General features: G+C 34.0%; 1 pseudogene; it reads right to left on the reverse strand.

The window, feature by feature from the left end:
* LOC124896742 overlaps window positions 1–24,327 on the reverse strand; it is a 104,452-nt pseudogene that overhangs the window by 70,141 nt on the left and 9,984 nt on the right.

Raw genomic sequence — 24,327 nt, forward strand, 5'->3', positions numbered from 1 at the left:
GTTCTTTTACTACCTTATTCATCATTTGGAGGTGAATGATACTAGTGAGGGGGACTGAAATACCCTAGGTGTTGGCCCTTAAAAAATTTCTCCACTTTTGGACCTTCTGGATATCATATGACTCACCATACTAGTCGTATGGTGAGGGTACAGGTCAGGGGACACAATCGTATATTATCCAGTGTTAAGTGGTGATTGGTGGTTGAGTTTTTGGAATGTGTACGAGTAGTATGGTAGGTGACGAGTCGTAAGTTTGGGTTTTTATTCACTTAATATGAAACTTTGTAACCTTACTTGGATCTGAGTATGAGTGGCTCACCATGAATCGTGAGATATGGTACGAATGGTAGTCTCCAACTCGTAAGATAGACAGTTCAACCCCTCTGTATTCTGCCTAATGTATGGGTTAAGGGTATGTGTCGTATGCTTGGGTATGATTGAGGCTTGGTGGTTATATGTTGGATAGTATTGGGGGTCCTAGGGATGCCTCGAGTATGAGTGATGGATACCCTCGTATGATAGGGTACGGGTGGTATAGTGGAGTAGTACCCTCCTGTGGGGGCATTCTGGATATTTCCCCTTATAACCCCTTAGGACCCCATGACTTAAAATAACCTTTTAGGGCTTTATTAATCTATTTCCAATCAATCAAACACTCTAAACTCTCTTAAAATCTCTCAAGGCTCATAGGTTAAGGAAAAGTTAGGGTTTCCTTCAAGGTGGTCAATAGAGGCTCATAGGGGTGATTTTTTCTCATCTTCTTCTCAATCTAAGGCATGTTACTCCTACCTGATTATTAGTTCTAACTAAATACATATTTTATGAATTATTTTTATGGAATAATTATTGTATGGTTTTGGGTTTTCAAATATACATTGGGGTTTTTTGTTATAAATGCTTGGTTATGGTTTTCCATGTTTAATTATGGATTTACATGTTTTGCTAGTGGATTGGACATTTGGTTGCATGGGAATGGTTAATTGGTACTTGGTTTTGGTTTAGGAAACACTATGCCCTATATGTGTTTGATAAAATGCCTATGAGAATGCTTTCACTATATTTTTGGACTTTTAATGTAACTATTGCATGGTATAACTTGGTAATGGATCTCGAAATTGTATAAATGGTTTAAATTAATTGGAATGGTTAAATGGTAAGGTCTTGGTGGTTATGGTAGGTCTACTTAAAAGCATTATAGGGTACAAGGGAATCCCGTAGGAAAACATAATAATGATCACTTGTGGGGTACATAGGATTCCCCCAAGTCAACTTGATAATGTAATCGATGGGTACATGGGAATCCCTTCATCTTATAGATAAGTACATTACCTGCAAGCTATAGTCCATATGACGATACCACTACTTATAGCCTTAGTTAATACTAAATGGAATGGCGGTTGTGTTATGTGGTTATGGTTTTAATTGGGCAATAATGGCGGGGTGTGTTAGCTAACCATGAAGGTGTGAGTCCGATGGATGGACACTGGAAACTCATATTTGTTGACATGATGATTGGCCATGACGACCATATGTGATACTTATGGGGTACACAGGAATCTCCTAAGTACACTTGTATATATGTATCATGGAGTACGAAGAGTACTCGGGAATCCCCTACTCGTTAGTATCTCCAGTTTATGTGGCTACACGTATCGGGGATCATTCAGGGGGTTACACTGGACCCATATAGCCCGTAGGTAGTTTATATGATGGTTAAGCTATGGATACCCAAGTAAATGGTTTTAAAGGCATGCTAAACCCGGGACCCTTTCCTAGCATAGTTATATATATATATATATATATATATATATATATATATATATATGGATTGTGATTACATATGGTTGGTGTACTTGGCTCTGAAGGTAGGAATTTTTTATCCTTATCTTGAGTACTTGTTAGCGTTCACTCGCTAACCCATCTTTGGGCAGCTATATCCCCACGCAATGTATGAACCGGCCATTCTACTCCTCTTGCTTAGTGATTGGTTTTGGGTTCATTTTTTTGGGTTGAAGTGGTGAGCTTCCATACTCCAAAAGGATCTATTTCATATCATAGATGTCTTTACATACTTTGGTTATTTCCTAGACATTAGTTTTGGCTATGGTTGGTGGCATGTCCCAACCGGATATTGTTTTATTTTTGGTTAGAGGCTTTGTGGAACGACTATGGCTTGGTATGGGCCGTGCCGATATTGGTGTCAGCCTTAGTATTGAAATTTGTATTGGGGATGATATCGTTCGATTGTATTTATGATTGTCCTACCCTTTTATGTTATGGACTCATACTTAGTTATTATTTTTGTTTGGTTTTGGTTATTGGTTTGATATTGGTTAGTTGGAATTTCTTGGGTTGGTCACAGTCATGGACCGTCATGGACCAATCCCAGAGTCTGGAATTGTAATAAATGCTATCTTATTATATGTACAAAATTCATTAGACACGAGGGGGTGCTTTTGGATGGTTGGGTTGGGTATCGGGGGTGTTCCTCGGTCTTGGTTGGACTTGGGATGCCCATTAAGACATGGCCTCAGTTCAGGTCATGTCTAAAGCTACAAAATCCAGGCTAAGGTTTTAAATGCATCTAAACCTTGTTCTCTATCCCAGCACAGTATACATGTATATATATTTTCATGTGGTTATTCGCATTGGTTTGTTTGGTTTTGATTTAATGGCACTATTTTATTATTATTCCTGAGTTACATGCTAGAATTTACCCCTCTAACCGTCTTCGAGCACTATATCCCCATGAAGTGCAAGATCCGACTATACTACTAATCTTTCTACTTAGTGACTTAGTGATCGGGGATAGCTTTTGATTCAAACTAAAGTCGTGAGCTTTCATACTCTGGAATACCCCATTTTATGTTATAGACTTCTTTATGTCATTATTATACTTTGGTTTTGGTTTTATTTTTTAGCTATGGTTGGGGGATCCCGACTGGATGTTTTTTGGTTCTAACTAGATGCTTTTTTGGATTACTATGAGAATGGATGGTGTCGGTATTGGTATTAGCATTGGTATTGGTATTGGCATTGGAATCGTATTAGACAACCATTTAGTTGTGGATGTTTGGTTTTGGTTATAAACTTTTTTTAATGTCTTTAAACTAAAGTTATCTTGTTATATGTTTGGAATTCATCTGACATAGGGTGTAGGGCGGTTAATGGTTTGGGTATTGGGGGTGGTCTCCTATCTTTGTTGGACTTAAGATATCTGACATGACTAGGATCTGGTTCGGTTCATGTTATGAAGAAGCAGTTAAAAGATCTTCTTGATAAAAGGTTCATTTGTCCTAGTATTTCTCTATACGGTGCTCTTGTACTTTCTGTGCAAAAAAAAGATGGGTCTCTTTGGATATGTTAGACTATCGTCAGCTAAATAAGGTGATAGTGAAGAATAAGTACCCTCTTCCTAGGATTGATGACCTATTTGATCAGCTTCAAGGAGCTGGATGCTTTTCTAAGATTGATCTTCATTTTTGCTATAATCAGTTGAAAATTTAGGAGGTTGAAATTCCAAAGATTGGTTTCCAGACCTAGCATGGTCATTATAAGTTCATGGTTATGTCATTTAGGTTGACTAATGCTCCTGCTATTTTTATGTATCTTATGAACCAGGTATTTAGACAGTATCTGGATCTGTTTGACATAGTCTTCACTAATGATATATTTGTGTATTATAAGCATAAGGAGGATCATGCCAATCACCTCCAAATTGTGTTGCAGACTCTTAAGGACCAGAAATTGTTTGTAAAATTTTCTAAGTATGAGTTTTTGTTGAATGTTGTGACTTTTCTTGGCAAGTCATTTCTAGTGAGGAGATCGTGGAGGATCCATAGAAAGTTAAGGCAGTTAAGAAATGGCCTAGACTCATGAATACAACCAATATTATGAGCTTCTTAGGTTTGGCTGGGTATTATAGGAGGTTTGTGAAGAGTTTCTCTTCTATTGTTGCTCCATTAATGAAGTTGACTTAGAAGAAAGTCAAGCTCTTGCGGTCTGGAGCTTGTGCGGGTAGTTTTGAGAAACTAAAGAATAGGTTAATCTCTGCGTCAGTTAAGACCCCACTCAAGGGTACTGAGGGGTTTTTGTATATTATAATGTGTCCCTTGTGGGACTGGGTTGTTTTTAGATATAGCATAGTAAGGTTGTGACCTATGCTTATAGGCAGCTTAAGGTTCATGAGAGAAACTATCCGACTCTCGACTTGGAGTTGGCGGTTGTGGTTTTTCCTTGAAGATTTAGCATCATTATCTGTATGGGGTTTATGTAGACATATATTCAGATCATAAGAGCTTGCAATATGTGTTTACTCAGAAGGAATTGCATCTTAGGCAGAGGCAATTGCTTGATTGCTTAAGGATTATGATATGAGCTTGCACTACCATCTAGGTAAAGCTAATGTTGTTGCTGATGCTCTTAGTAGTTTATCTATGAGAAGCTTATCTCATGTGGTTGAGAAGAAAAGAGGGTTAGTAAAGGATATTTACAGGCTAAATAACCTAGGAGGTCGTCTTTTGGACTCTGAGAATAGGGAAGTTATTGTTCAAAAAGTGGTCAAATCATTTCTTGGAGCTGAGGATTTTGATTCGATACTTATGCAGATTAAGAATGACGTGGGTCAGCCAAAGGTTATGGCTTTTGAGATAGTATCAAGGTCAGCTATGCATTCTTGATGTTGATGGGTTGCAGAAAATGATTTTGACTGAGGCTCATGAGTCCAGGTATACAATTCATCTAGGTTCTACTAAGATGTACCATGACTTGAAGGAGATCTATTGGTGGAACAATATGAAAAGGGATGTAGCAAATTTTGTAGCCAAATATTTGCTTGGTCAGCAAGTTACAATGGAGCATCGAGGCTTGGTGGCATGTCTAAAGAGATAGAGTTGCCTCTATGGAAGTGGGAGAAGATTAATATGGATTCTAATATGAATTTTCCGTGGTTTCGCAATCAGTATGATTAGATTTGGGTCATTATGGATAGGATAACTAAGTCTGATCACTTCTTGCATGTGAGAACTAACTACTCAGGAGAGCATTATGCCAAATTGTTCATTCAAGAGATTGTGAAGTTTCATGGTGCACCAGTGTCACTTATTTTAGACTGAGGTACATCAATTTCATCCCACTTTTGGCATTTGTTTCAAAAAGGTTTGGGCACTCAGGTGAACCTTAGCACTGGTTTCCACCCTCAAATGGATAGGCAGGAAGAGCATACTATTTAAACTTTGGAGGATATTCTAAAGGCCTGTGTGATTAATTGTGAAGGTAGTTGGGTTGATCATTTGCCTCTTATTGAGTTCTCTTACAACAACAGTTACCATTCTAACCTTCAGATGGCTCTTTTTGAGGCTCTTTATGGTAGGGGGAGAAGATCACCTATTGGATGGTTTGAATTTGGTGAGGTTAGGTTATTTGGTCCTGATTTTTTTCAGCAAGTCATGGAGAAGGTTAAATTGATTAGAGAAAGACTTAATACTGCTCAAAGTCGCTAAAAGTCTTATGCGGATGTGAAGCTAAGAGAGTTGGGGGTTGAATTAAATGATTGGGTATTCTTAAAGGTGTCTTCTATAAAGGAGTCATGAGATTTTGGAAGAAGGAGAAGCTCAGTCCCTATTACGTTGGTCTATATCTGATTGTAAGAAGAGTTTGAAATATTTCTTATGAGTTGGATTTTCCTAGGACTTTGGGTTCCATTCATCCCCTGTTTCATGTGTCCATACTGAAAAAGTGAGTGAGTGATCCTTATTTGATAGTGACTATTGAGGATGTTGGTGTTATGGATTCCTTGTCTTATGTGGAAGTCCAGATTGAAATATTTTTTAGGTAAGTTCGTAGGTTGAGGACCAATGATGTAGCTTTATTGAAGGTTTTTTGAAAGAGGCTAAATGGAAAGTTGTGGAAGATATGAAGGATAAATAACCATTCTTGTTCTCGAGGTTGGATGAAAGTGCTAAGGTATGAGCTTTGTTTTCCTCTTATCATTTTTTGAGTTTGACATTTGATTCTGATGTATTCTTGTTATTCTCATGCTAAGAGTGTCCTAACTCATCATCCGGGGATGAATGATCCTAAGAGAGGTAGGGATAATGTAAGACCTTTAAAATTTTGATTATTTTATTTTTGACCCTCCCGTGTTCGTAATATCAATTTTTGACTTGAATTATGTCTAGGGATGTTAAAAGAGAAATTTGGGGAAGTTTTAAAATTTTCAAAAAGGGTTGAGGCTATTTTGGAACTCTGAGGTTGTGTGCCTCGCGATATCACCGTGCTATAAAGGTTAACCTCCACGATATTGGCGTTGCACGGAGATTAACCTTTGCGATAAGGCCATTCCACTCTGAGGTATAAATTTTGTCCAGTTTTGTTTTTTCACTTATGGGTAAGGGGCTTTTGGTCTTTTCACCCATTCCATGACTTATAAACATAAAATTGACTTCTTATCCTTCAGTTAAAATGATCAAACACTATTATTCTCTTCTATAACACCTAAACCAAGAAAACTTAAAGGATTTTCATGAAATCACTACTCCGAGATCCAAACTTTAATTTGACTTCAAATTCTTGTATGTTTTAGGCATGTTTCTCTTCCCTAACTTTAATTTTATATTGTAGCATGAATTGAATTGTTTTGCATGTGATTTAAGTTGTGGGTTTTAAAATTGGGTTGAGGGGTTTTGGTTGTTACTGATTGAATTACTTGTCCAATGTTTTGAATTGATTATTCATGCTTTAAAGTAATGTAATTGGGGCTGAATAGGTACATTATTTAAATGGTTGGAATGGAGGATGTGGGTTTCCCCAATTTGGATGAATTTTGGCTTGGAATTGCATAAACCTCAACCCACCTTGTGAATTTGACTTGTATTATGGAAAATTACATGGTTTAACTTGCTTTTGAACTCAATACATTATATGAGTGGATAAATGGATATAAAAATGGAGTTGGATGGCCTTGGTAGCCATGGTTTGGATTTTAATTGGAACTTAGGAGTCCAATTTGGTTGTGTGAACTGGTTTGGCATGTTTAAATTAACTTGCATGCATATTGGTATTACGATACCAAGTGGTAAATGCCTTAATGAATGACTCCTGGGGTTAATGGTTTGAATTATATGTAAAGTAATTTTAATTTAGGTTTAAAGGGGGTTTTGTATCTCACCATGAAGGTGTAAATCCCTAAGGGACAAACACTAGAAACTATAATCAATGGCGTAGGGGGTCTATATGACCGTGGGCTTGACACACACTTAATATATATATATATATATATATATATATATTTGGTATGGCTATTGCCCATGGTGACTTTATTTTTCCTTTGAATTTTCCTCGGTTCGTATAACTAACATGTACTGAGGCCTCTTTGGGAGGGGAAGCTAAACTCACATAGTGCCCTTAGGATAGATCAAACTAAACAGTCTAGTTTAATGGTTTTAAAACTCTCATGTTCATAATCCTTACCCTATCTCAACATCCTATATATGTATATATGAATGTGTCCATGTTATTTTAACTGATTTTGGACATGATATTATTTTATCACTTTCCCTGAGTTACATGCTTGTGATTATCTCATTGACCATTCTAGGACGCTGCATCATTTCATGATATAGGGTTCAAAGATATTTCTGTTGTTCCTATTCAGTGTTAGGTGGATTAGCACGTTCACTAAGTTGTTATGAAGTGGCGAGCCTCCATCTTTCAGAAGGCCCTATTATATCATTTTTCCCCTTATTGATTGAGTAATTTCGGATCCTTTCTGGTCATAGCAGGGTGCATGTCCAGACTTTGATGTTATTCTGGCTTTTAGAGGCTTCCTAGATAGATGTGGGTTGGCTATTGATTGACTCTAAGAGTTCATTTGAGTTATCTACTTTTTTTATTACTATATTAATTGGATTTTACTTTATCTTTATTATTATTATGCTCTTAAGGTTAGGTTAAGGGAGTGGTCAGTAGTCCTTAGTGAACTTGAGATACCCATCACAGTTAGGCCCTATTTCGGACCATGACAATTCTCTACCAATAGATGTACTGGAGAAGAGTTATGGATTCTTGTATTGGATATTGGTTATATATGGGTTAATGAGCCCCCAATGGGTCCTACATCAGTAAGCTTTAGCTCCGATATATAGAGGTCGTGTGACAACCTCGGGTATTATCATCATCATTAGCATTATCATCAATCATCTCCATTGTATTTTTATTTACTTTGTACGTTTTTGTGATATGTTATTTTCCTTGATGTGATATATGTCTATGTGTATTTCTTTCTTTGTATTTGTATGTTTGATACCTGTATACTTATACTTCTCTTTCATGCTGTTATTCTATATATGAATATTATAGAACTGTTAGTAGAGATAGTGTGGGCTACTGTTTGGGATAATTTTTGGTTGCAGGTGACGTTCCCTTATTGTACATTTTGTATACTTTATTTTCTACTTTTTTCAGTCAGCCTATGATACCTATTGGGTACAAGTGGATGATACCCACTCCTAATGTGCCCTTTTGGTGCAGATCCAGGTTCGAGTGCGCCTCACGGTGGTTGATTTGGGCGACATTTGGAGCTATTCGAGGTAGCAATTGATTTTATACATCCGAAGTTGACTACTACCTTTCCTTAGTTTAGACTATGTCTCTATTTGTATTCAGAGACAGAGTTGTTCCTGTCTTGGATATCTTATCTATTTAAATCTCGGGTTGTATTAGTTATGTTCTTACACTGTGACACTAGGATTTGGGGTTTGGTTTGGTATCATTGATCATGTATTTCTGCTTTACTATATATATGTATGGTTTGAATCCACTCTAGGAGGATTTTCGTGGGTTTGATATCATTTTTCTCAATTCATATTAGTTTGGGTGATAGGCTTACTTGTCAAGACTTGCTGCGACAATTACCATCATGACCTTTGGTTTTTGGGTCGTGACAAATGATTTGGTCAAACAACCTATATATTAAGAAATAATATAGAAATAACATAGAACATATTGAAGAAAATCTCTCCCTAAACAAAACTCTTTAAGGACTACATGTGGATGCTACTGTATTATTTTATGAGAAAAGGGATCTTCTATTTATAGAGGTTCAAAATCATTCCTCGACAAAAGAGGTTAGCCAACTATGAAAAAGAATTATATTTTCTTTTCAAAAAAAGTAAAAGTAATTATGGTATTACTTTAATTTCCTTTCAATAAAGTAAAGCTTACAATTGGTAAGAAAATCAGGACGAAAACCTTAACAAATCTCCCAGTTAGGCTTGATTTTCTGGAAAAATAATCTTGATCTTCCTTCTTTACATGATCTTCATATCTGACTTATTTTTACCATGATTAAAAGTTGATATGGGTTAGAAATTAGAGCCCTATGCATTAAAAATAAAGGCATTGGTTGATATTATTAGAGCCCTTTGTATAAGTAAACAGGATTGAAAGTGGAGCCTTGTGCATTGAAAGTGAGCATAGGTTAAAAGTGGATCTCATGCGTTAAAAGTATATGCATGATTTGAAAGGACCCCAAGCATTAAAAGTAAGAGGTGATTGAAATTTGGAGCCCATAAATATGGGCTAAAAATTGACTTTGTTTTAAAGATGGAGTAGCATGATTATTGAAAATATGGTTGAAATTTGTTCTCCACATATAGTTGGACAAAAATCTTCATTATCATCAAATTGTTTGCAACTTTTTTAAACAATTAGACCATCGCATCATTGGACTTTGAACTGTATGCTCTGATATCACTTGTTAGGTTCGAAATTGATAAGGCATCAAGCGAAAGCTAATATTTGCAAATCCTAGAGGCGATAATTTAGACGAAAAGAATAATATACTAAAAGAGCATATTATTAATATGGCCTGCTCAAATGACCTATATATTAAGAACTAATATTAAAAAAACATAGAACATATTAGGAGAAAATTTCTCCCTAAACAAGACTCTTTAAGGACTACAATGATAATGATACTATGTTGTTGTATAAGATGATGGGTCTTCTATTTATAGAGGTTCAAAATCATTCCTCCAAGAAAGAGGTTAGTCAAATATGGAAAATAATTATATTTTCTTTTCATGAAAAGTAAAAGTAATTATGGTAATACTTTTATTCTTCTTTCAAATAAAATAAAACTTAAATTTGATAAGAAAATTAGGACAAAAACCCTAACATTTAAATCCTCATATGATGTTAATAAGGTAAAGTAGCAACAGAGAGGCTGAGATTCTATTAAATAGTTGTCTAAGTTTAGCTAACATAACAAGCAATTGTAAAAAAAAATTTCAAAAGGAAAAGAAAAGATTGATGATGATTATTTATAATTCAATACCTTATGTTTGACCTTGTGTAAAGTTGCTCTATCTCTCAGGTCTTGCTCAGTTATCCTTAACTTTCAATTTATGTAGATAAGGGGCTTGTTAAGAGATCGATAAAAATAAACTTGAAATGTCACAACCTTCTTACATTTGATGGACAATATGGAAAGAGAGGAATCTTTGGCGTTTCAAGAACAAGGTTGAACCCATCATCAACAAAATGAAGCATAACCCTTTAGTAGAGGCAAAAACTCTTAGGTGTTTTCTTTCCATTATTCCAATCTGTGGTGCTCAGAGTTACTTGGTACATGTAATTGTTAGAGGCAGAGATATAGGAAAGTTGATTCGGACATCACAATTATAAAAAATTAAAGAGAAAACACATGGTCATCCCCTTAAACTATAACAAAAGTTGTTGAGACACACTCCAAACTAAAAAGAGGTCATATTATCCCCCTAAACTATTTTAAGGTGCAATAAATACACCATTCAGTGTTGATGTGGCACAAACAGTATGTTCGCTCTCTTGAAAGCATGTGAGGGATGAAAATAAGGCAAAAATCTGATCAATAATGGACATATGTCCCTTTTTAATTGGACATTTTATAATTAGTTAGTGCATATAATTACAAAGATTAAAACTTATATATATTTAATTATTTTTCTTTCTTTATTTTTGGAAATTATTTTCCTTCTCATTTATAAACTTTTATATTTTTTTTCCTTTTCTATTTCATCAATGTCTTATCTTTTCAACTTTAACAAATTTGAAAAATTAAGTTTTTTAAGAAAACAAGAAAATAAAGAAATGTTTCCTTTGTTTTAATATTTTTTATTTCATTTGATTCACTTTCTTATTGTATCCGTACGAAGTTAGCTTACTTTAAATAAAAAGCATTGCAATGAAATTTGAAATCAAATTCAAAGGAAAGACAAAAAGAAAATTAAAAAATAAATAAGTAAAAAAGTAATAAGAAGGTAAAAAAATATATGTGCATTTTGAGAAAAACTTAAATACAAAAAAATAAGAAGGAAAGTAAAAAATAATTATGTGTATTTGAGAATATTAATACAATAAAAAATAAGATGACACGAAAAATGAAAAAATTATGTGTATTTGTGAAAATATTAAATACAAGGCAAAGAGAAATAAAAAAAAATACATGTATTTGAGAATGTTTTAAATACAAGGCAAAGAAAAATAAAAAAATTACGTGTATTGACTTATTTTAAATAAAGGACAAAGAAAATAAGAATAAATAACTAAAAAATAAAATAAAAAGACATTTATACATGTGGCGGCGCGTGAATAGCACCACAACTAATTGAATTGGGTTATGGTGCCACTTCAATACTGAAGAACGTATTTATTACACTTTAAAATAGTTCATGGATAATAGGACCTCCTTTAAGTTAGAGTGTATCTCAGCAACTTTCATTATAGTTCAAGGGGGTAGTAGTTTCTTTTCTCTAAAAACATCAAGTATATACCTATTTATGACTGTTGTCTTTTTGGTGGACTGCGGAATGTTTGGATAGTGATAAAACCCGCAGAATCCATTAATCCATCAGTTGTAGAAATATATAGATGCAATTATGGAATATTATACAAATAGTGGTTACTGAACACAACATTCAAAAATGTACTAGTGGCGTAACCCTGGTGATAACTCATGTCGTACAGTTTGAGCACCTTCGTGGTGCTAATTAATATTGAAATATTTACTTTTACCTGATCCAGAAAAAGGACATCATGGCTGAAAAGAGATATTGGAGGGACAATTATCGTGGTTCGAACGAAAACAGTCAGTATTTTTATTTTTTAATTATTGCATTCAAGTAAACATGCAAGTGTACGTGGTCCCACCAAGTAACACAGTAGCCTTATAAAAAGCCGAATATCGATCCAACAGGGACTTGTATTGATAACTATCTAAACATAGTTCACTATAAAGATTAACAAGTGCTCATGTAACCAAAATAGTTAGAGAGTTATAAACTGAAAGTAAAGTAAACAATGTGGAAATGTAAAGGTTCTTGGACAATCAATGCGAGTAACCCAAGGTTAAGCCACTACAAACACTCATACTACATTATAGAACATCATCGGTTAGGTCAATTATCTTGGTTATTGATTCATGGGGATATATTTATGGTCTTCCGAGCCTCTAATCACCTATCTAACTTAGCCCCAAAACTACATAATTGAGCGGGGATATGGAAATTAAGTTATATGCATTTATATTTCATATTGTAAGTGAAACAAAGTAGGGCATGTAGGTATATATCTATCTAAATGCAAATTATAACTTCATTCTGTACAAGATTACAATCCTATTCATTTTACCCCATGTTCTATCCACTAGCTCCTCCTTTCGGACTAACAAGATGAAAATGGATATACTTTAAGGGTAACAAATCCTTAAAATATTAATAGCAAGGATAAAAACAACCAAATATGATAAATAATTAATACCAAATCAATTCATAACAAGAGTAACATGTTCTTGGCCTTAACCCCAGAAAAGAGTGTTTATCAGCTCATGGACATAACCGTAATTGCAATGATAGAATACATGTTAAATTCTATGAAAAAAATAAAACTAATGGAATAAAAACCCTAATTGAAGTATTTTTCATCCTCCCTCAAAGTTTCAATATTGTCCAAGGTATGTAACCTAATGTTTAAGTGTCCTATTTATAGGAGGACACAAGCTTTCGATTTTGACATAGCGGTGTGCCACACCCATATCGCAGTGCCTAAGGTCTGTGTAATGCTCTTATCATAGTGATATACTCTAATTGACTTCTTAGGATTCCCGTAAGGCCATGTCATATCCCTAAAGAGGTGCCTAAGGTCCGTGGCACGCCAATGACTCCAAAACGTCCATTTTTGGTCAAATCTTGTCCCAAGTGTTTGTCCATCCTTTACAAGATTAACTTTCTTCTTTTGTATCATCCATATATCATCATTATAAACTCAAAAATCATAATATATCATCAAACACCACGTATTAGAGCTTAAAATTACATACAATTGAAGATGGTGAACTAGAAACTTAAACTAAGAATACTAGTTTTGTCCTTTTGATCTTTAACTCTTAGTATTTTGTTTCTTGGATTGTTTCAATTGAACATCAAACACTATAAACAAGTTATTCCACACATAATTACCAATCATATCCTTATTAACTAATTCTACACACTAGAATATATCAAGAACAACTAGAACAACACATAGTTCAAGCTAGTAACACTAGTTTTCTCATCTAAACTCTAAGTGACCAAATTAATTCCAAACTTATTTGAAATACACCTTAAGAAATGTAATCAATTATTTTAACACAAATATGCTCAATTATCCCATTAAACACATTAATAACATAAGAAGTCCTCAAAACAAAGCTAAGAAAGCACAGGTAAGGACACTGAGGTGCATAAATTCACCTCAGATCATCACTCCATACTTAAAGTTTTATTTGTCCTCGAACAACTCATTACTCTAAGAATTATAATCACAGAAGACTCCACACTTCTACTATAGGTAGACATTCAAGATAGCATTACAATGACTACACAGATAACAAGTATTTACACTAGGCTTGTTATACACAATTGAAAGCTCAAGAACACTACTCCAAAATATTCTAGACTCAAGAATTGACTCACTAAATTGGAAAACTCATACATATTGCTCAATAAAAGATATCATCTAAATCACCCAACTATCAACAAACATGTGCCCTCACCATAAGAGAGTTACGAAAGATCACTCAAATAGATGCAGTTTATCACAAAATGGGTACAAGAATCAAATTACGCTCACACTCACAGAGAATTCACAAGTTACACAAGATGAACCATATGCTTTCCCTTAGTGTTGTACTCCGCTAATACCAGAATGTTAAGACTCAGGATCAAATAGGTCTTTAAGGGTTGTAATGTAGGCTATGTAATGGGTAGGAACTATTATGGCCTGTAATAGTGACTATCTTCCCTAAGCGCTTTAATACATCACATGAAAATTGAGATCTTTCTATTAACAACCAATTTCCACCACTTATATCTACCCATATCTTTTGTTTTTCCCAATTTCATTAAGCAAGTTTACATACAATATGGTGGGACTACTATATCTGCATAAATTATTCAATTTTGAACAATCTTCATTCTTTTCTTTACCCTATTCCCAACAAACATACATATCAATTTTCAACGCTAATAACTATTTCTTGGGAGCTTCACTTTTACCTTTTCTTCTCTTATTTTTTAAACTCCTAAACTTCTTTAAGTTTTCACTAAACTGCTTAGGATCTTTGGATCAAATTAAGGTTAATCAAAGAAGGGAATTAGGCTACATACGAGGCTACCAGAAAAAAGAAGCTAAAGGCTCAATGGGGCTAACTAGGATTATGCATAATAGTAGGTCAAAAGGGGTATGAAACATGGCTATTAAAGAAATTCCTATATCATCTCCTAAACCCATACTCTTTATTTTGCGTTGCACATACACCAGGAAAGTTCTAGCATCAAATGCAACAAGGAATATACAAACACCACATACACGCATGGCATATACTCAACATAAGTAGTATCATTATATACTCTCAGCCAAATAATATCATGAATTCAACATTAAGACAACAAGTACAAGAGTCATAATCATGAGCCTAGGAGTCTTAAAAGCGGTCATTCATCATAACAACATTCTATCACATACAAAGCCCACTTGAATCATTCAATCATACATAGCACCAACAAGAACATCTCACTTACCTAAAATAAAATTTTTAAAATTTACTCCTAACAATAAAAAGGATTTTGGGTTCAAAAGGCGCCACAGTGGAAAAGAATCAAAAAGAGCAACCATGGGATGGGTGAAGTGTGCACCTACAAAACTTACCCAAACAACTAAAGACTAAAAAGAGAAAATCTTTTTGTAATTTTTTCAAATTTACCCAAAAACTAGAAAAGCAACTAATACGCAAGACCCTACAACATCACTTCACCCGAAACAATGGAAATTTTTTGACCCCACACTTAAAAATCTACTTTGTCCCTAAATTATACCTAAAAGTACAGATAGAAATACTCCCTGAGGCCTCTAGACCTAGCTAATAGCATCTTAATACATCATCAGGGTTCGGGAACCCCACACTCAATCTTCGCTATGCTCCTTAGCTTAGGTTTTTGGTACTCAGACTTTACATCAACCCGTGACTTAATAAAAATAAAAACTAAGTAAAGTAAAAACTAAAAATACTTAAAACTAAATACCTACCTTAACTTGAATTTTCTCCAAAGCAGCATCTATTTTAGTGTTATCACACAACCCACATCAATTTTTTCCTCCACCTTGAGGATATAAATTTTACCCCAACCTCATATCCATCTTTTTGCTTTGCTCATAAGGTGGTGGTTCAAAGATTAAGGAATCGAGTAATGGATAATGCATGGTAAACCACTTGTCCTTAAAGTGAGGCATGTTTTTGTATTGCTTGTCTAGTGCAAATTTAAGAATATAGGATTCTTGTTTCTTATCTTCACACCCTTCAACTATTTTAGATGACTCTAAAGCTATGTTATCATCTAAACATAATGTAGAAAAGTTCGTTGAATGAGACCCAACCAATCCCACATCAAAATTCACACCATCCACAATATACTCACTCTTATTCACTTTCCCAATGTTAGTATCAACAAAAAAATGATAGTTGAATAGCTGAAATTCTTGTATATTCTCCGTGTATTGGCTAGTATCCACCTCATCTAGTTAAGATCCCAACCACTTTCTTTCTTGAAACTTTTGACAAAAAGCCTCTCGATGAGGTCCTCCATAAAAACAGCAAGAATAATCATCACTCACAAACTATCTATTCCAGACTGACATATCACGGAGTGTGACACAAAAGTAAAAGAAAATAAAAAGGAAAAAATGCTAAACTATGTACAACTCAATATACCAAAACTAAAAATAAGACAATTTCCTATTTACAAGTCCTCAAAATGGCGCTACAAACTTATTGCAGTCAAGTGCACACACAAGTTTACATGATCCCATCAAGTAATATATGGTCATAGAAAAAGATAAATATTTATCCCATGGGGACTTATGTTGACAACTATCTAAATCTAGTTCACCAGAAAGATTAACAAGTGCTCAAGTAACCAAAAGAGTTTGAGAATTATAAACTGAAAGTGAAGTAAACAATGCAAAAGTAAAGGTTCTTAGACAATCAATGGGAGTAACCCAGGGTTAAGGCACTATGAACACTTATAATATGTTATAGAACATCACTGGTTAGGTCAATTATCTTGGTTGTTGATTCACGGGGTTGACATTATGATTGTGGTCTTTCGAGCCTCTAATCACTTATCTAGCTTTGCCCCACAACTACATCATTGGCCGGGGATGTGGAAACTAAGTTAAATGCATTTATATTTCCTTTTAAGTGAAAAAAATAGGTAAATTAGGTATATTTATATCCTAAATGCAAATTATAACTTTATTCTGTAGAAGATTAGAATCCTATTCTATTTATCCCACGTTCTATCCTCTTGTTCCTTCTTTCGGGTTCACAAGATGACAATGGATATATATTAAGGGTCATGAATCCTTAAAATATTAATAAAAAGGATACATAAATAACCAAATCTTATAAATAATTAAAACCAAATCAATTCATAAAAAGACTAATCATGTTCTTTGCCTTAACCCCGAAAAAAGGTGTTTAGCCACTTATGGACATAACCTTAATTGCAATGATAGAATACATGTTAAAATATATATAAAACAAAATTAATGAAATAAAAACCCTAATTAAAGTATTTTTCATCCTCCCTCAAAGTTTCAAGGTCGTCCAAGGTGTGTAACCTAATGTTTAAGGGTCCTATTTATAAGAGGACACATGCCTAGGGTCAGTGGCATGCCTTTATCATAGTTATATACTGTAATGAACTTCCTAGGATTCCCCCATGTCCATGGCACATCCCTAAAGTGGTGCCTAAGGTCTGCGGCATGCCAATGACTCCAAAACATCCGTTATTGATCAAATCTTGTCCCATGTATTTTTCCATCCTTTAAAGGCCTTGTGGTGTTGTTTAAACTTTATTCACATCTTTTTTATCATCCATATATCATAATTATCAACTTGAAAAGCATAATATATCATCAAACACTATGTATTAGAGCTCAAAATGACATACAATTCAAGACAATGAACTAGAAACTTAAACTAAGAATACTAGTTTTGTCCTTTTGATCTTTAACATAGTGTTTTCTCTTGGTTCGTTTCAATTGAACCTTAAACACTCTAAATAATTTATTCAACACATAATTACAAAATAATATCATTAGTAACTCATTATGCAAACTAGAATCTATCGAGAACAACTAGAACAACACATAGCTCAAGCTAGTAACACTAGTTTTCTTGTCTAAACTCTAAGTGACCAAATTAATTTCAAACTTCTTTGAAATACACCTTAAACATTGTAATCAATTATTTTATTATTAAGATGCTCAATTATACTATTCAAAACATATTAATCGCACAAAAAGTCCTTTAAACAAGGCTAAACAAGCATAGATAAGGACACTGAGGTGCATAAATTCACCTCAGATCATTAATGCAGCCAAAATCAATGACAACTAAAAGGGAAAATGGAGGAGGAAGAAAAGTTTGGTTTCTAACAGAGGATGGTAAGTAAGGAAAGTAGTACCAAACATCAAATGCAGATTTTTTAAGAGATAGACAGACATACAACAAGATGGTTGGAGTTTCCAGTGGAATCACTTTAGAGTCCTTCATGTTGTTATAAATAGCATAACATCCTACCAACGTGTACATAAGTCTGGCACCTTATTATTTTACCTGTTCTAAAGAAGACACAATCTCCTATCACATACCACCTTCTCCTTTTCTCTTCACATCCTAGAATCTCTAAGTTCTGAATTAACAAAAAACACTTTTTCCTTGCCTAGGACCTAGCTATGTCTCAATGTTTATTTCATGTGATATTATTATTACTTTCATCTTAGATTGTTCCTATTTAACTTTCTAAGATTAAACTAGATGATTTCCATAGATTTGGCTTTCCTTAGCTCATCTTTTCTATCCAATTGCATAACTACTTATTTACAAAACCATCTCCAATACTTACTTTTCCTTTCATTTTTTATTTTTTAATAACCTAAGAACCCTAAGGGCCAGCGTCCTCTATTCGAAACACAGAGGATTACAATCAACATATCAATGTCATGATGAGTTTGTTTTAATGAAACTTTTAGTAGAATGCTGGATGTAAATGTCTGACACAATCATAAAGATGTTAAAGTACTAAAAGAAGTTTTGATTACTTACTCTGCTCGAAGCTGATCTTGCTCATGTTTCTTAAGCAATTTTCTTTGCTCCTCAATAGAGGCTCTTTAACGATCTAAATCATTGATCTTATCGATTATAGATGTATTTAAAAAATATGTCAATTAGTAAGAATAATACTAAATTATTTAAGAAACACAAATACATGTATCTAAAGTTGTTAAATATACTTATCTAAGTTCTTCTCTCATCAGTTGTTCTCTATGTATCTCCTGTTCTAACTCTTTTTGCAAACTATCTATTTCAACATCTCCAGCAGCTTCACATTGTGCTTCAGTTGTTCTCTGCTTGAATGCATTTATCTTTCCTTGATAATCTGAGTATTTGAATGACTTAAAATTAATTAATTAACACTTTAAAATTCCAAATCCAGACATCTCCCTCAAAATTCATAAATTAATGCTCAAATGAAGCATTTAAATGCCATGCAACGTGATTCCAACTTATATGATAAAAAAGAGCATGTATGACTGAGGGAATTCATAAGAGCAGTGTTGGGACCTTGAAAGGAATCAAAGTAGTGGTATTTTAGGCTAATCATTAAACTTAACACATGAAAACACATACTTGGCCTCTGCACTTATTTTTGCATCATAAATTGCAATTGGCTAAAAGGACTCCACCTTGGAACCAGCTAAACCAAAAGTAGAAGTATCACCAAAACTATCCAGAATAAGTAGGTAATAGCACCAACTATTCACTGCATATAATAGATACTACAAAATCCCATAAGGGTTAGCATGAGAATATCCTGATCCCAATAGTCGAACTCATGTAAAGGTATAAAAGACAAAGATAAACTCCATAATCCTCAAAATGTTAGAAATAAAAGAATCATTAAAAAATCACAATATTGTGTAAGAAACAGTTTTGAAGGTGTTGCTTCAGTTCATGTAAAAATAATCATCTGCTAATAACTAGTACTAAGAAAAAGAATCATACAGCTTCAATAACATTGTGAAGTTTGTATAAATTTATTCAAAAATGCAATCTTTTTCAAAGAATTTTGTTTTTTTCACTACATAAATTAGAAGGATCAAGGAAAATCCTATTACATAATGTTGACCCAGTGGTCTGAACTTTTCTACTACAGTTTGATTTATAGCCTCTTGGCAATGAGATATCCCTTGGGAACAACCTTTAAACTAAATAATATAGAAAAAAGTGGCGTCGCTTCCCCTTTTACTCTTTTGTCAAAAAAATGTTACTAAATGAAATATTCAGAAATAATGATATCATTAAAAAAACAAAGATTCAAGTGAAAAGAAGTATTTATAAAGCAGATGTGCAATGAGAACAAAATTGCACCATAGAGAAAAGCACATTTTAAACTTCGTCTATATTAGATTTAAGGTTGCAATATTTAAGGCAACAGTGTTTTTTACCTCACATTATTCATAGGAAGTAGGAATGGTCCAGTCAGGCACTACAAAGCTAACAATGACACCACTAAAAATGAACTCGTGCCCTGCAGCATTTAACTATTATATCTTGGTGATGGGTTGGCGCTTAGGAAAATCCATAAGCTAAGGAACATGGAAAAGGTGTTGTGTTCAATGTTTCTGGGTACACAAAATCTGCATTTAGGTACAATAACTTCAACACAAGTTCAAGTATAAAACAAGAATACTTATGAAGTTATACAACACCTTCAACACAAGATCAAAATGACCTTTCAAAGAACTGCATTTTCAGAATTTGATAGAAAAATAGATGAAGCAGAAAAAGGTCAAATCCTTCGACTTTACGAAGTGTCCTTAAGGAAATAATTCCCCTCAAGTGCCCGAGGTTGCGGAATTTTTCACCCAAGATAAAATGTCCTAAAAATTAGATTGTAGTGGTACGTCAAACGATCAGATTCTCTTCTAACTCACTCAACAGTTAGATGATCACATGGAGTATTTTAAAACACAAGAAATGCTTTCAAGTACAGAAAAATTCATACTAAACCTATGGGAAAATGCAAGTTTATATAGCCATTAAGTACCCCTTCCGAAAGGTTGCAATGGTTCACCGGAAAGGTGTATCCTTTTTGAAAAATCATGTTTGTCCATTCGAAAGAGTGTGCCTTTTCTGAAAAGCCACAACCATCCAAACAGTCATACCTTTTCCTAAAATAGTATGTCTTTTACTCAAAGAGTTGTGTCCCTTCCAAACTACTTTTCATTTTCAATTCACACCTATTGAACCCAACAATCCCCCTACATGAATGGGGAATGACTACTCTTTTTTTTTGTAAAAATTTTATGGACAAGTATGTGATCATCAAGCAAAGACTGATTGTATCTGGATAAGTGGGTTTCCCTTTGAAATTTCCATAGTGAACATGCATCAGATGCACTCAGTCAATCGATAGATTTGATATCTTTGAACCGTCGAGCTTGAATGTATACCTAGACAACACATGTCATACAATCAACCTTTTACCGTTTATATTTCTCATGATTTTATTCATTTTAGCCATGAACACATCTCGGTCTTATGAGAGCTTAGAGAATAAGCCTTTACTAACATTCTCCTTGAAGCGGCTTCGATTTCACCCTCACATAGGTTATTTCTAAATATTCAATCTTGTAGATCAAACTATTTGGTCAAATCTGCCAAGTTTAGATAATCATTAAAAGACATCACACCATAAGTCTTATCCCCGTATACTAAACATTGTCTACATCATGAGAATAGGTTGGGTAAATTGACAATGTTGAACCTGTCAGACACAACTTTGTTTGATTTTCTTGAACCTAGCTCTTGGGATCTCCAATCTATTAGGTAGAGTTACTGCCATGCTGACTTGTCCTAGGCCTTAAACTCATTGCTTTGGATGTCCTCTTAACTCCTTCTCTAGATAGGTCTTTTCTAAGTGGATCAACATATTATCCTTTGACTTTACATATTCAACAGTGATAATTCCATTAGAGAGAAGTTCTTTAATGATATTATGTCTCCGTCTTATGTGACGAGTCCCTACCCTACCTATTGCCGCTTGGCTATCGCAGTATATACATATTGGTGCCACTGGTTTGGGATAATGAGGAATATTTTCCAAGAAATTTCAGAGTCATTCTACTTCTTCATCGGCTTTATCCAATGTGATAAATTCAAATTCTATTGTAGAGCGAGAAATACATGTTTGTTTGGATGATTTCCAAGAGACCGCTCCTTCACTGATAGTAAATATATATCCACTCATGGATTTTACTTTATTCGATTTGGTGATCCGATTTGCATCACTATATCCTTCAAGTACTGCAGGATTACTCATGTACTGACTCAACTTACTATATCCCAATGACTTTTATTGGGATTACTCATGTACTGACTCAACTTACTAATAACACATGCTATGTCTAGTCATGTACAATTCATGGTATACACTAAATATCCTAGAACTCTTGTGTACTCCAATTGTGAGTCACTTTCACCCTCATTCTTTTGAAGTGTGAAGCACACATCCAATAGAGTCTTGGCAATACCAAATTCCAAATACTTAAATTTGTTAAGTACCTTTTCGATGTGATAAGACTATGAAAATGTCAATCCTTGTGGAGTTCTATGGATTTTTATTCTTAAGATCATATTCGCAACTCCAAAGTCTTTCATATTAAGCTTTCTCTCGAGAAATCATTTTGTAGCATTTATGTCAGAAATGTCTCTACTGATGATCAACATATCATCCACATACAAATAAATAATGACTTGGTAATTTGGAGTGTCTTTAATGTACATTTTTATCATATTCATTAATCTTTAACCTGTTTGTCAACATAGTTTGGTCAAACTTCGCATGTCATTGTTTAGGTGCTTGTTTTAGTCCAAAAAGTGACTTAACAAGTTTACACACCTTATTTTGTTTTTCTGGAATCACAAAACACTCAGGTTGTTCCATGTAAATTTCTTCCTTCAGTTCTCTATTTAGGAATGTTGTTTTCACATCCATTTGATGAATTTCAAGATCATATACTGCTGCCAAGGAAATTAACATCTGAAATAACGTTATCCTCATTACAGGCGAGTATGTATCAAAGTAATCAAGGCCTTCCTTTTATTTAAATCCATTTACAACAAGTCTTGGTTTGCATTTGTCAATAGTACCATCAACTTTCATTTTTCTTTTGAAGATCTATTTAGAACCTAAAGGTTTATTTACTGGAGGAAGATCAATGAACTCCCACGTATGGTTGCTTAAGATTGAATCAATCTCACTATTGACTACCTCTTTCCAAAAGAATGAGTCTGAAGACACCATCGCTTCTTTAAATGTTTGAGGCTCATTTTGTAAGAGAAATGTTACAAAATCTGATACAAGCAAAGTTGACATTTTTTGGCATGTAGTAAGTCTTAGATTTTTTTCACTATGTACATCCTTACTTGGTTCATCTCGAAGTTGTTTAGACCCCCCACTATATTGTTCATGTCTAGTTTTATATGGATAAATGTGTTTAAAGAATTCAGCATTATCTGATTCAATTATCATATTTTCATTGATATTTGGATGTTCAAATTGATGAATCCAAAATCGACATGCCTTTCTACTTTTAGCATATACTATAAACACGCAGTCCACCATCTTAGGTCCTATCATTACTCTTTTAGGAATAGGAACTTGGACCTACGCTAGACACCTCCACACTTTGAAATATTTCAAGTTGGGTTTCTTTCCTTTCCATTTTTCATATTGAATTAATTATGTCTTACTATGGGACACTCTATTGAGTATTTGGTTAGCTGTAAGGATAGCTTTCCCCACAAGTTTTGCGGTAAACCTGAACTTATTAGTAAGGCATTTATCATTTTCTTCAAGGTTTGGTTTTTTTTTTTTCCATAATTCCATTAGATTGAGGTAAATATGGGGCTATAGTTTGATGGACAAATCTATTCTCTACATATATTTTCGCAAAGGAAGGTTCATATTCTCTTACCCTATCACTTCTTATCGTTTTGATCTTTTTCTCTAACTGATTTTTAACATCTATTTTATATTGCCTAAACGCATCTATTGCTTCATCCTTACTATTTAGAAAATAGACATAACAGTATCTAATATAATCGTCAATAAAAGTTATAAAATACTTTTTTCTACTACGTGATGGTGTTGACTTCATATCACAAATGTCAGTGTGGATTATGTCTAAGGGATTGGAAATCCTTTGAACAGACTTATACGTATGCTTAACATTCTTTGTTTCTACACACGTTTGACATTTAATTTATTGAACTCAAAGTTTGACAAACTTCTAAGTTAATCAGTTTTCGCAATGTCTTATAATTAACATGGCCTAATCTGTCATGCCACCAATCATAAGACTGAAGCAATTAAGAAGAAACCAAACTTTTATTCATTTCAACATTCATTACATTCATTTTGAATATACTCTCAGTAAGGTAGTCTTTCCCTACATACACTTCTCCTTTACAAAGTACAATTTTTGCAGAAATACATACATATTTGAATCCATTTTGTTAAGAAGTGATGCAGAAATCAAGTTCTTTTGTAACTCCGATACATACAGTACATTGTTCAAAGTCAACACTTTACCTAAAGTCATTTTTAGGCAGACTATTCCTGTTCCTTCAACTTTAGCAGTTGTGGAGTTGGCCATATATATCTTTTCCTCACCTTGAGC

Source organism: Capsicum annuum, chromosome 3, assembly GCF_002878395.1.
Source record: "Capsicum annuum cultivar UCD-10X-F1 chromosome 3, UCD10Xv1.1, whole genome shotgun sequence".
Taxonomy (NCBI): Eukaryota; Viridiplantae; Streptophyta; class Magnoliopsida; order Solanales; family Solanaceae; genus Capsicum; species Capsicum annuum.